This window comes from Colobus angolensis, unplaced genomic scaffold (genome assembly GCF_000951035.1).
Source record: "Colobus angolensis palliatus isolate OR3802 unplaced genomic scaffold, Cang.pa_1.0 Scaffold290, whole genome shotgun sequence".
NCBI classification, from domain to species: domain Eukaryota; kingdom Metazoa; phylum Chordata; class Mammalia; order Primates; family Cercopithecidae; genus Colobus; species Colobus angolensis.
Window position 1 is genome coordinate 2,027,589 of NW_012116155.1, and position 12,836 is coordinate 2,040,424.

Below are 12,836 nucleotides of genomic sequence, written 5' to 3' on the forward strand. Positions count from 1 at the left end.
ACTCAGGAGGCTCAGGCAGGAGAATTGCTTGAACCTGGGAGGCAGAGGTTGCAGTGAGGCAAGACCATGCCATTGAACTCCAGCCTAGGCAACACAGTGAGACTCCATCTCAAAAAAAAGTTTATCTTCATGTATACGGTACAAGAGGAGACTAGAAATCATCCCACCACCCACCTCAAGGTGAATACATATTTGCTCTCTTCCTCTACTGTTTACATTATCTTAGGTGAAGTACAGATTTAGTCAACATAAGATGAACACATAATTGACTGTTCCTCTACCCCCTCCTCCTTACATGCAACATGTGGATTCAGTGAATGCTAATCAAAGCCTCAAAATATTGTAATCACTTGCCTCATTTGTCTACCCCATCTGCCTTTTGTCCTACTTCCCCTCCCTCCCACATGCATTTTCTCCTTTATATATAAAAGCCCTCAAAACCCTCTTTGGAAAAAGGGTAGGCTATGCATTCTATGTGGGTTGTGTCTTCTTTTTTTACTGGACGCAGCTTCAACCTTGACAAAATAAATCTCTAAATTGATTGAGACCTGTCTCAGATACTCCTTTTGCTTTATCCTAGTTAGACTGTAGGATTAGAAATCTCTGATAAAAAGAAATGTACTTTTAAAATTTGCGTTACAGAAATCTACTCAGAGAAAAGGAGTTAGCATTTATCAAGGCTTCTTTGTCAGGAAGTGCCATGAGGGGGTGTTATGATGTACTTTGGGAGTCTTTAGCTCTCCCGGTATTCTGATATCAGTCCACTCCCAAAGTAATACACAATCAAAGATGATAAAAGAGAAACTTCAGCCGAATTTAAAGGAATTTAATTGAGAAATGAATGATTTGCAAATCAAGCAGCCCCCAGAATCAGCAGATTCACAGAGACTCCAGTGCAGCCACGTGTTGGAAGAAGATTTATAGGGAAAAAAGGGGGAAATGATGTATAAAAAATGGCAGTGAGGTACAGAAACAGCTGGGTTGGTTACAGGTTGGCATTTGCCTTATTTGAACACAGTTTGAACACTTAGCAGTCTGTGAGTGGTTGAAGTATGGCAGCTGGGAGTGGCCAAGACTCAATTATTGTTACAGGCACATACTCCTAAGTTAGGTTTTCAATCTTGTCTGACTATTAAGCTAGCTTACAGTTCATCCACATGGACTCAAATTTAGAAACACAGAGTCCTCAGGCCATTTTTAGTTTGTTTTAACAAGAGTGTAACAGCAGTTCTAAGAAAACAATGCACAGTCCACGTTCCAACAGATTGATTTTGACACATCTCACACATTTAGAAATTGAGTTCATCGTGTCAGGTACTAAATATGCATCCACATTATTTAATTTAATCCTCACAACACTCTCGTAAGTAGATAATACTCTATAGAAAAGAAAATTACATTAGAAGTTAATAACTAGCTTTCCAAGAGCTATCAAGCTAAAAAGATGTTAGACAATGACAACTGTTTAAACCAATGAAGGTAAGTGCTATGGTTTAAATGTATTCCCCAAAAGTTTTTGTGTTAGAAATGTGTTTGTTCTTCTGGCAGTGTTAAGACGTGGGGTCTTTGGGGGTAACTGACTCATGAAATCTCCACCTTCCTGAATGATTTCCGGAATGACTTAGTCATCTTGGGAGTTTAGCTCCTTTCTCCTCTGTCTCCTGCTCTTGCTTTCACCTTTCACCCCTCAGCCATGGGATGACCCTTGTCAGATGCCAGCGCCTTGCTGTTAGACTTCTCAGCTTCCAGAATTGTTAACCAAAGAAACTATCATTTATCATTAACTCAGTCTGTGGTATTATAGCAGAAGATGGACAAGGACAATAAGAAAAAACTGTGTTTTAGTTGTAGAGCTATGTGCATGGTACAACTATAATGGAATAATATTAGATTTTCTGTGAGACCATCAGAAAGTCTAAACAACAATGAATTTTCGATCACGGGCTACAAGGAAAGTTTTCTAGAGCCAATATGAAAACTCAGAATCCTTCATTGACATGTGTTCAATTATCAGTGTGTGCTGGGCACTGCTAAGTGTTTCAAAGATATTAACTCACTTTTCACACTGAGTGAAAGTGGGAATATTGTCATCTCCCACTTTATTCATGAGTAAACTGAAGAAGAGAAAGAAACTTGCACAAGGGAACACAGCTAGTGAGAGATGGAGCTTGATTTGAAAACAGATGATTGAATTCATCCTGCAACCCTATCTACCATGCAGTGTTACCTCCAAACATCTCCCTGCTGCACAGAATAATAGTTTGCCTTAGGGGATGTGACATGAATATGGAGATAGTTTCAGCTGTTTAGTGGGTGGTACTTTATACATCCATACAATTAATTTGAGCTTTCCTAGATAGGTACTTCGGACAAACACAAACTTCCCATCCAAAATACAATATATAAGGAATAATACTTCCTTGGAAGAGCTGTTCTTCTATAAGAATAGAAGAGCTCTGAACTTTTATAATAGTTAATCAATGACTCAAGTTTAGACCAATTTGAACATGAGCAAATCCAACCCATCACATCTAGCCAATGCCCTGGTGACTGATATTCCAGTTAGGGCTTACTGATGTTATCCTATTGCAAAAGATTTGGCATTATTTTCCTCTGTCTTTTTTTCCTTCACAGCACATGAAGACCCGGACATGCATATACATACATTAACATATAATGTTATTCCAAAATTAAATTATAGTTTGTTACTTTTTATAAATAATTGATTTTTAAAATCATTTTAGAAGTAAATTATTAATGGTCAATGGTTGTGTTAAAATAAAAAAAAAAATGTATCTTATTTTTGTTCTAGGTTCCTGGCTTCAAAAACCTTTGGAAATTTCTTATTTTTTTCTGAATGATAAGTGTCTTTTGTTAAAGGAGTCCCTTTTGACCACAAATGAAATTATACTAATTAGGGGACTCAAGAGGGGCCCTTAGATCATTTTAAGGGATGGGCTGGCCACACCAGAAAGACCAAGTACATGACTAAAGGGTTGGAACTTTTATCCTTACCTCACTTCCGGCCACACCTCTGAGAAGGGAGAGGAATGAAAACTGAGCTCACTTGACCAATCACATAGTAAGAACTTAATAAAACTCTGACCATCCAAAGCTCAAAGAGCGTTCCTGTTGGTGAACATATCAATGTGCAGAGAGGGTGATACACTGACCCCATGGGGAGAGGGCACAGAAGCTCATCTGGAATCCTCTCAGACCTCAGCCTATGTCTCTCTTCAATTTGGCTAGTTTTATACTTTATAATAAAACTGGAATTGTCAGCATAGAGTTCTGTGAGTCATTCTAGCATATTATTCAAATTGATTGTGTCATGAGAACTCCTGAATTTATAGCTGGTTGATCAGAAATGCGGGTGCCCTTAAGACTTGAAACTGGCCCCTGAAATGAAGGTAGTCTTGTAGAGGACTGAGCTCTTAAACCTGTGGAGTCTGATGCTAACTCTGGGTAGTGCCAGAATTGAATTAAATAACAGGACACTCAGTTTCAGAACCTTGTCAAAGCATAGTCAACAACAAAATAATATGATACTCATGACAAAATAAGTTTGAACATGAGAAAATGTGACAAAAGGAGAATATTTGAATTAGGTTACTCAAAAAGACAAATCAAGGTGACTTTGGAAGAATACATTTGCTTACAATTAAAACTCTTTTTACACCTAAGAAATGTGACTCTACTTAGTCATTAATTTTATTCTCCAGACTCGACTAAAAATGAATTGTGATTGTTTCCAAAATGAAACTTGTACTTTAAATATAAAATTGTGCTATGTTTGAGAAAATTCCAAATGTTTTAGAAAATTCACAATAATTTCTAAGGGAAAGGAGTTTAGGGATGAAAATGAATCTCCTGAATACCTCAAAGCCAGCAGAAAACGCATCATGGATCATTAAGTACTCACAGATAATGAGAACAAAGCCACAGTCACTGCATTCAAGTGCACTTTGCAGTTACTAGGGTCCTGCTGGCACATGTGTGGCATATGGAGAGGTTGTACCTCTTAGTGGAGGTAATGGAGGTGAAGGGTTGACAATGAGTTCATTTAATCTCAATATAATCTAGTTCACTGCACTTTAAAAAAAATCTCTCTCCAGTCTTAAGGTCCTAAATCTAAATTACCCAAACAAGTATACAAGTAGAGGAGGGAAATGGCAGTTTACTCAGATGCTGAGAAAGCAACGCCTTGTAACTCTGGTAAGTACTCAGGCCACAGAAGAAGAACATGTGGTTACAAGTCACTACCACATATTAGTGGTGAGATTTGTGCTGTCACTAAAATTCTAAAACCTCCAGCTTCTAATTGATGGGCATAATGGCTCAAGCGTACAATCCCAACACTTTGGAAGGCTGACACAGGGGGATTGCTTGAGCCCATGAGTTTCAGACTAACCTAGGCAACAGAGTGAGACCTCATCTCTACAAAAAAATAAAAAAATTAGCTAGGCATGGCAGTGCACTCCTGTAGTCCCAGCTACTCAGGAGACTGAGTCTGAAGAAACGCTTGAGCCCAGGAAGTTAAGGCTGTAGTGAACCATAATTATGCCACTGCACTCCAGCCTGGGCAACAGAACAAGACCTTGTCTCAAAAAAAAAAAAAGTTAATTGATAAAATGAGGGTAAAAATTATACCTCACATGGTTTCAGGAGAATCAAATGTAAGAAGCTCATAAAAGTGCTCTGTGAGATGCAAAGCTCTCTACACAATTTTGACATTTGTTATTTTTTTAATCCTATTAATCACAAAATATTTTATGCTATACCTATCAGATAGAATCAGGTAATAATAAACTTTCCAAATTGAAAATAAGTGTATCACTGACTTTGTACCAATTTTCAGGGAAAAAAAGCAAAAAAAAAAAAAAAAAAAAAAAAATTCCAGAGATGAGTACAAAAATATTCCACCATCTCTGAAAATCTGACATCGCTTTTATATAAGATAAAAATATTAATAGGAAAACTAATTTAATCATTAAAAATAGTAAACATTAATAGTAAGAAAGTAATATCTTATTCAAAATTGCAGTTTTTAAAGTGTGAATGTTATCTGTGTCACTATATTTGTACCACATAGCGATCCAGTATCAAAATTTATCAATATCTATAAAGAAACCCTTTGGAGAATAAATAAGGTTAGGAATTCAAAGAAATATATTTCATCACTACCTATGAGGTTAGTTTTGATAACATTTCATTTTTTCTACCCAATTATTCAACTAAAATATGAGATAATAATCTATGGTCAAATATCTCAACCCCATTAAATCTTTAAAATTCTGTGATATTTAGAATTTGTTTCTACAATCTAGATGATCACAAGGTTAATATAATTGACATATTTATTCTGTGTTATTAACATCATAACATTTTATATCACTTTAACTCAAAAGCTGAATTCATGTCCATTTGATCCTTGAAATCAAGCCATTTTATTCCAAAATGGTATCTTTCTGAATTTATGTGAGCATTTAGTTCGATGAAGTAGAACACAGTGGCCAGGAATCCAAAATTGGGGTTGTGAATTTTTACTAAATCTGGTCATTTCTTTTAAATTCTTGACTATGGACCCTAGTCTCAGCCAATCTGAATAAATAAACTATTGGGCACCATCAGGATCCTGTGCATTTCTGAAAATGAGTATGTGTACCCTCATCACTCATTTTTCAAAACTAAACTCAAAGTGCACATAGAGGATTAGAAGGGCCATTTGTACACGTAAGTAATGCAAGCATATATGCACATCACTTTGCCTTCTGCTGAGTTTGATTTAAGGCACTTTATTCTCAAGATCTCAGTACAACAGCTAAAGGGAATCCTAAAATGCTCAGCGGGCTACACTCCTGGTTAGACTCTTAACCTTCTGCCTAGGATCTGATGGACAACTTGACATTTTAAAAGCATCCTTTTCAGTTCACATTACTTGAAGCGAGATGTTCAAGGCCAGAGTAAATGAAAATAGATTCCACTCCTCTCTCAGATTCAGTGTTGGAAAGACTATGTTTCTCTCCCTTCTAGTAATAAATGATTAATGATCATCTGAGCGCAAAAGAGAAAGGAAAAATGTTAGCAAATGTAACTCACTATGACAACGTTTGAATCAGCTACGGCATCTCAAGAGAGCTAGTAAAAGCAAGTTTGAACACCTGCTGCTATTTTTCTATTTTTTCGGGGTACAAATTAGAGTTACAGCAATCCATAAAACTATTCTCACCACAGCCAATCCATAGGCATTTGCAGGCAGTCAACATCAGCAGCTCATATTTTCGTGTTAGGGCTGTAGGCCAAAGCACACATATATCCCCCAGGGTTACTATTACTGTTAACTGTGTTGCTAAAATTGTTTAGCAACAAATCAGAACAGGAAATTATAAAGTAAATCAATATAAAGTAAGATGCTATAAAGCAGAATTTCTGTAACTTAAAAGTTGACCTATGAACAAAGAACAATTTCTCAAAAGTTAATATGTTAACAATGATATAAATAAAACAAAACAGTGTGACCTGGCCCACTAAAACATTGCAGGATTTCGATTAACATAGTAACACAAAGCCTCTTCAGAATAAAGCAAAATAAAATAACTCATTCACCACATGTTGCAGAGATAAAATTCAAACTGAGGTTCTCTGACTGCAACGTCAAAACTATTACTGCCACAGCAATTTGCTTTCATCCAGGTATTAAGGAGATAACAGGATGATCATATTTAAAGCACTGGAATTAGACAAAGGGCACAGCAGGGACAGGAATTCACAGAAATTTTTTTAAAAATCCAGAAGTCACTGAAAGGGAAACAACGAATCCAAAGTGGACACGGCCATACTGACAGACAGTAGTTTTCCAGTTCAAAAACTACATGAAATGAATCTGAAATAGAGGCTATAGTTGTTGATTCCAGGACAGGTTGGTATCCCATCTGGGCTACATCTTTTGCTGGATAAGGTACTAATCCCAAGGCTGCTACTGGAGTCCAGGCAGGTAGGGCAGAATGTGGGTTAAGATGAGCAGTGATAAGACCATAGTAGCACTGGGAGATGAGCTACATAGAAACAAATGTAGAACCTGACAAAAGGAGATTGCTGCTTAAATGAAAATAATATGTCTCTAGAGACAGACATAACTTGGTTCAAAGTCTCTGACTTTTTATGTGAACTTGGGAAAGCAATTGTCTCTTATCTTCCTTATGTATATTTTCTTTTCTGTGATTCAGAGACCATAATACTTCTGTTGGATTGTCATTAGGATTAAAGATAATAGAAGGAAAATGCTTAATTCAGTACCTCACACACAATAGGTACTCAATGAAGGGTAGGAATAGCTGTTTTTGTTATATCATTATTAGCGTCTCATAAATTTGCATTATCTAGAAAATAGAGAAGCATAAAGCATTATGTTCTGATAGCTAAATAAACATTTGTATGCTGAGGGGAGGGAACTGGATCAAGTTAAAAAATGTATGGATCAATAAAAGCAGATTTTATTTCATAACTCTTAGACGAGGGGAAGAAATTCCATTTTGTTTGGAGGAATAAAGACCACTAACTTGGAAAGAGATCCTGCATTAAGTGATGACCTGTTGTTTACAATACCACAGATTCTGTTGTTTCCACTTTACAAATTTGGATCAAAGAGAAGTAAGGACTCTCAAATTGCATCCACGTCATCTGTAAGCTCAAGTTTCCCTAAATACCAAGAATACAGTTTGGAAACCCAAAAATGAAAAATCACAAATCCCCTCTTTATAAAAAAGAGACTGACCAGTACAATTCTTAATTAAATCAGAGTAACTCGACGGATGACTAATAGAAATTTCATTGCTAATTACATTAATTTCACTAGATTATGAGTTTCTGAAAGTCAGAAACGTGATTTACCAGTTGTTCTTTGTTTCCCATACACCACAGAGCACAGTGTATTCAGATTTATTTGACAAATCAGGTACTGAGTAGACTGTTGAGTTCATCATGAAAAAGTTATTGAAAAGTACACATGTTCTAAAAATTAAAAGGTGGTCATATATTTATTTTTCCTATGATAGGCTAAAAACTGCTGTGGAAGTTAAAAGAAGTCCATAGTAAAACGTTCATGCATTTTATCTTAATTTTACCTAGATAGTCAATATGACAGGTGATTGACAGATTGAATATGATAGAGACGTTGGCATTGCTCTTTGAATGGTAGAAGATGAATTTCAGTATCTGAATATCATGAAAAAATATAGTTTAAATGTATTTACCAGACTATCCTTGCTATTGTTTTATATATTTTACATAGAAACCACATTAGAGTTCCCCTCAAAAACCTCATTATGTTGTACTAAAATACGTGGTTTTAAAAGTTAAATTTGAATTAAAAATGAAAAACAAAGTCCTCGATTTACGGTAAACTGTACCATAAAATAGATCGATTTTGAAAAAAATTGCCTAACCAACAGTGATTACTACCTGAATGCCCTATGCATTAATTATAATGGAAAGATACCAAAAAAGTACACTCAAAGATAGATAAGCAAAAATATGTAAGTTATGAAATACTGAAGTAGTGAAGGCCCTTTAGGACCCAATTAGGAGTGTGCTTAGTTGGAAATCCACTAGAAGATGTAATCATAACAGAGATAAAAGAATTAAGAAAGAAATTGCTAGGGTCTGAATGCTTGTCTCCCTTCAAAATCTGTATGTTGAAACCTAACCTTCAGTGGATGGTATTAAGAGGTGGTGCTTTTGAAAGGCAATTAGGTCACAAGTGAGGATAATGTGTATGAGGAATAAAGACATTTGGTGAGAACTTAATTTCTGAGTTTTGACTAATGATGTCTACTTGAATAGTGGCACGTTAAGGTACAGGCAATTGTTTTGTTCCATTTACTATTACCTGAAACTATATATATGGCCAAATGGATATCTCCCCTTATACATTCTCACTGTGATAACTAACTTGTAGTCTGAGTTCTAACATGACATTTAATTTCTGATCCAAAATAATTTCTACATCAGCTCACATCTCCAAGATTTCTCCAATTCCTTGTTTTAAGGCGTGGACATAGAATTTTCCCTAGGGAATAAGGATTGTGGAGCATGAATAACCATGGTGGACTGACTTCTAATCTCATCAAATGAGATTGCAAGGATTCAGAGTCAAAAACATTATCATCATTAAAAACATCTATGAAGTTAGCTATATATAACATACATATTGTATATATTAATGTATAATGTACACATATAAAATGTGTATGTTTGTAGATATATAAAATTGTAAATCAAAATATAAACTAATTTAAAAGAACATCTGATTTTTTTTCAATACAGAAGCAATGTGTTTCCATAATACAGTAGAATGAGCTAAGCACAGAGCTATAATGGAGGAGTAAATCATAGAGGGCATTCTCAGATTTTGCAAGTATTTTGACTTTCACCCTGAATGATAAGGGAAGCTACTATGCATTTCTGAGTGAGGAGTGACATGTGACATATGCAACTTCTATTGCAATAGAATTCCTCTGGTTCCAATGCTAAGGAGGAATAGGGTAGATTCAGGGAGACCAATTAAGACGTTAACCCAGAAAAGAGGATAGTAACAGTGTTGAACTTAGAACAGACAGGACTGGACTGCTTGGTGCACTCACCACAGAGTACGAGAGAAAGAGAAGCATCAAAGATGATTGCAATTTTAATTTGGTCTGCGTAACTTTCACAGATAAGGAAACTTGTGGGACTGTGTTAGAGGAGTGTAATTGATTTCGGTGGTTCAGATGTAATTGTGGAAAGTGGCTTTGAGCAAGGAAGATGAATGAATAAATGCAACATACTGTTCCACTGAAGTGGGGTTCTAGTCACAGGATCTTCCTGTAAACTGGGCTTCGTACACACAGCATGTATAGGCAGTGATGACAGTGTTTATACAAATACCCCAGGGGTACCACACTCAAATGTGTCGTGCTGAGGAACTAATTGTATGAGCAGTGAGGGCAATTATTATTTGCAAAGTCCTATTTTTCTGTCTCATTATAACATTTAAAAATCTAACATCTTGCATAAAATAGAAAAAGATGAAAGATAGGGAGGGAAGAAGATCAGTAAACTTTAGAAACAAGTCAATTAGAACCACTAATTAATAACTCTACCCTAGCAAAATGACCCTAGCACTTCTCACTGGTTCTTTGAATAGATATAAATGAAAAACCCACTTGATGACAAGATGCAATTTTTTTCAGAATTTCACATTTGGTGAAAACAATAACTGTGAAGGTAGCTAACAAAAATGAATGTCAATCATATCCTCAGTCTTTTCCACACATAGACTTCTTCCTTCTTCCCAATAAACCCATGAGGCAGACAGTATGATTTTACAGATGAAAGAAATGGCGCAAATAATTCCCCATAAACTGAAATATTGAATCTATTAGAATCAACAGACATTCAGCTCAGTCTCCTTGAACTATAGAAGTTGATTCCATCATGATGAGAACTGATCCTCAAAATGATAAACTCAAAACCCTAGAAAAATCATAAATTTTCAGAGTTTAATATTGAAGAAAATAAGTCATCTAGGGTTTCAGATGGATTACAACCTCTAACTATTAAGAGAATAAAAATATTTTATTTGTACAGGATAGGGAAGAAAGGAAGTGGGCTAAACTTGTGAATTTGTATTAATTAGAATATTTAATTTACACAAATATTTGTTTTAAAAACTCTAATCGGGTAAGCAAGCCTGCAACCTAGTCATATTTTAGTGACAAGTAGGGTTGTTTGAGTATTTAAATTCTCTCAAGAAGTATAAAAAAAACCTTTTAGGTGTTTTTACCAATATTGTGTATACATTTTAGAAATTCACTTTATTATAAAAATAACTAAGAAGATGTAGGTAAACATTTAGTACATAATTGAGTTAAAGATGATTTTTCTAGCATTAGTCACAGAAAAAAAAATTAGTTTTACCTTTTTTGGCAATAGAAATCTTTACATGACACCCGCCTGCCCCCACCCTCCAAAAATAACTATAAACTAAAATAAAATAAGATAAACAGTAAACTTGAGGGAAGGATCCAGTGATACAAATAAGCAGCTATTTATAGGATATTTACAAAAAGTATTTGGTTGGAGAACATTTGCATGTTATATTAAGTGGAACAAAATAGAAACACATGTGTTTATGGTGGGATTCCAATCATATTTTTAAAATACATTATGTAAAATGTGCCAATATATTCTAAGTACTTATTTAAGAAAAAGAAATATGTTCGTAATTTTCTTTCTTTCTACATTTTCTTCCTATACAAACATGTTTTGCAATTTCAATTTGAAAACTAAGTTACTCTTTAAAATGTCTTAATGAACATTGAAAAGTAATATAGAATAAAATATATAGCAGGCTACTCTCGGAGTTTCCACAAGTGAGTCATACATTACAATCTCTTCACAGCCCTGAGAAATTTGTGAGAGCTTAGACTGAAAATAAAATCATATCCAAGGTATTAGTTTGTAACAAATGTTTCCTGCAATCAAATATTAACATGTGAAGGTGTGTTCCTTTATACAAGTCACTTTACTTTAAGAACCAAAACTTAAAGTGTTTAAGCACCAACTCAAGTAACTGTATTTGGTGGTTACTTAAACGAAGCCCTAAGTATAGTTTCTGTAGTGTACAGCTAGTGCCAAATGGAGATCAAGTGTTTAGAGAGAGAAATCATGCTCTCATGAAACAAGAGCTTAACTTCTGTGAGCCTTGGGCTTCCCATCTGTAAAAGAAGGTTTTACTCAATGTCTCAGTCTGACAATTTAGATAATATCAGTTAATTAGAATCCTGGCCACAACTTTATTGTCAAACATAGTATGTTTGTTTTAAATGAGTTATTTTGCCTTCATTATAGTCACTATAATAAGACATTGTGATGGGAAAAGGACACCAAAGTTATATTGTCAAGCTCAGTAAGCTTCCTAATTAAATGTCAGACATTTTCACAAATCTATCATCAATACTCTTAAGTAAGCAACAGTCTTTCTCATTTGCATTCTTTAAATAACATTGTTATCTATTTCCAAGTAAGGGCCACACTTCAGTAATTTGCATATTGACAACGAAGTTAAATGATTACTCATTGTAGTGTACATTTTATACACCATCTTGTCTATATATTAAATTTATTTCCTTATATATTATAGATTTTATGTATTTCATCTATTTTACACAATATATGAAATATATAACATATACATAGGAATTATTACATATAATATATACATAGTGCTTACTTTAATGGTACTTGAGCATACTTTTCCCAGCCATAAAGAGTTCTCGATATAGTAGTTAACACAGTCATATTTACAGAAACTAGAAAGAAGTTTGATGGGATTTTTCTAGGGATCCAATTTATCTTCTAACATCACCTACAGTATTTCTATTGGTTACACAGTCGAAGATAGCCAAGCACCATCAAGTTATATAGCTCAAGCAATGGGAAAGAGACGGGAAGGGGATGACCAGTAGCTTTTTATTAAGAACATGACTCAGAGATTACAGAAATCACATATGCTCATGTCTAGTTGCCAAATATTAGTGTAATAGAAAAAGCCAAACCCTTGGGCTGGGCGTAGTGCCTCACACCTGTAATCCTAGCACTTTGGGAGGCCTAGGCAGGCTGACTGCCTGAGCTCAGGAGTTTAGGACCAGCCTGGACATCATGTTGAAACCCCGACTCTTACTAAAAATATAAAAATTTAGCTGGGCGTGGTGGTGGTGCATGCCTGTAATTCCAGCCACTTGGGAGGCTGCGGCACGGGAATCTCTTGAATCTGGGAGGTGGAGGTTGCAGTGAGC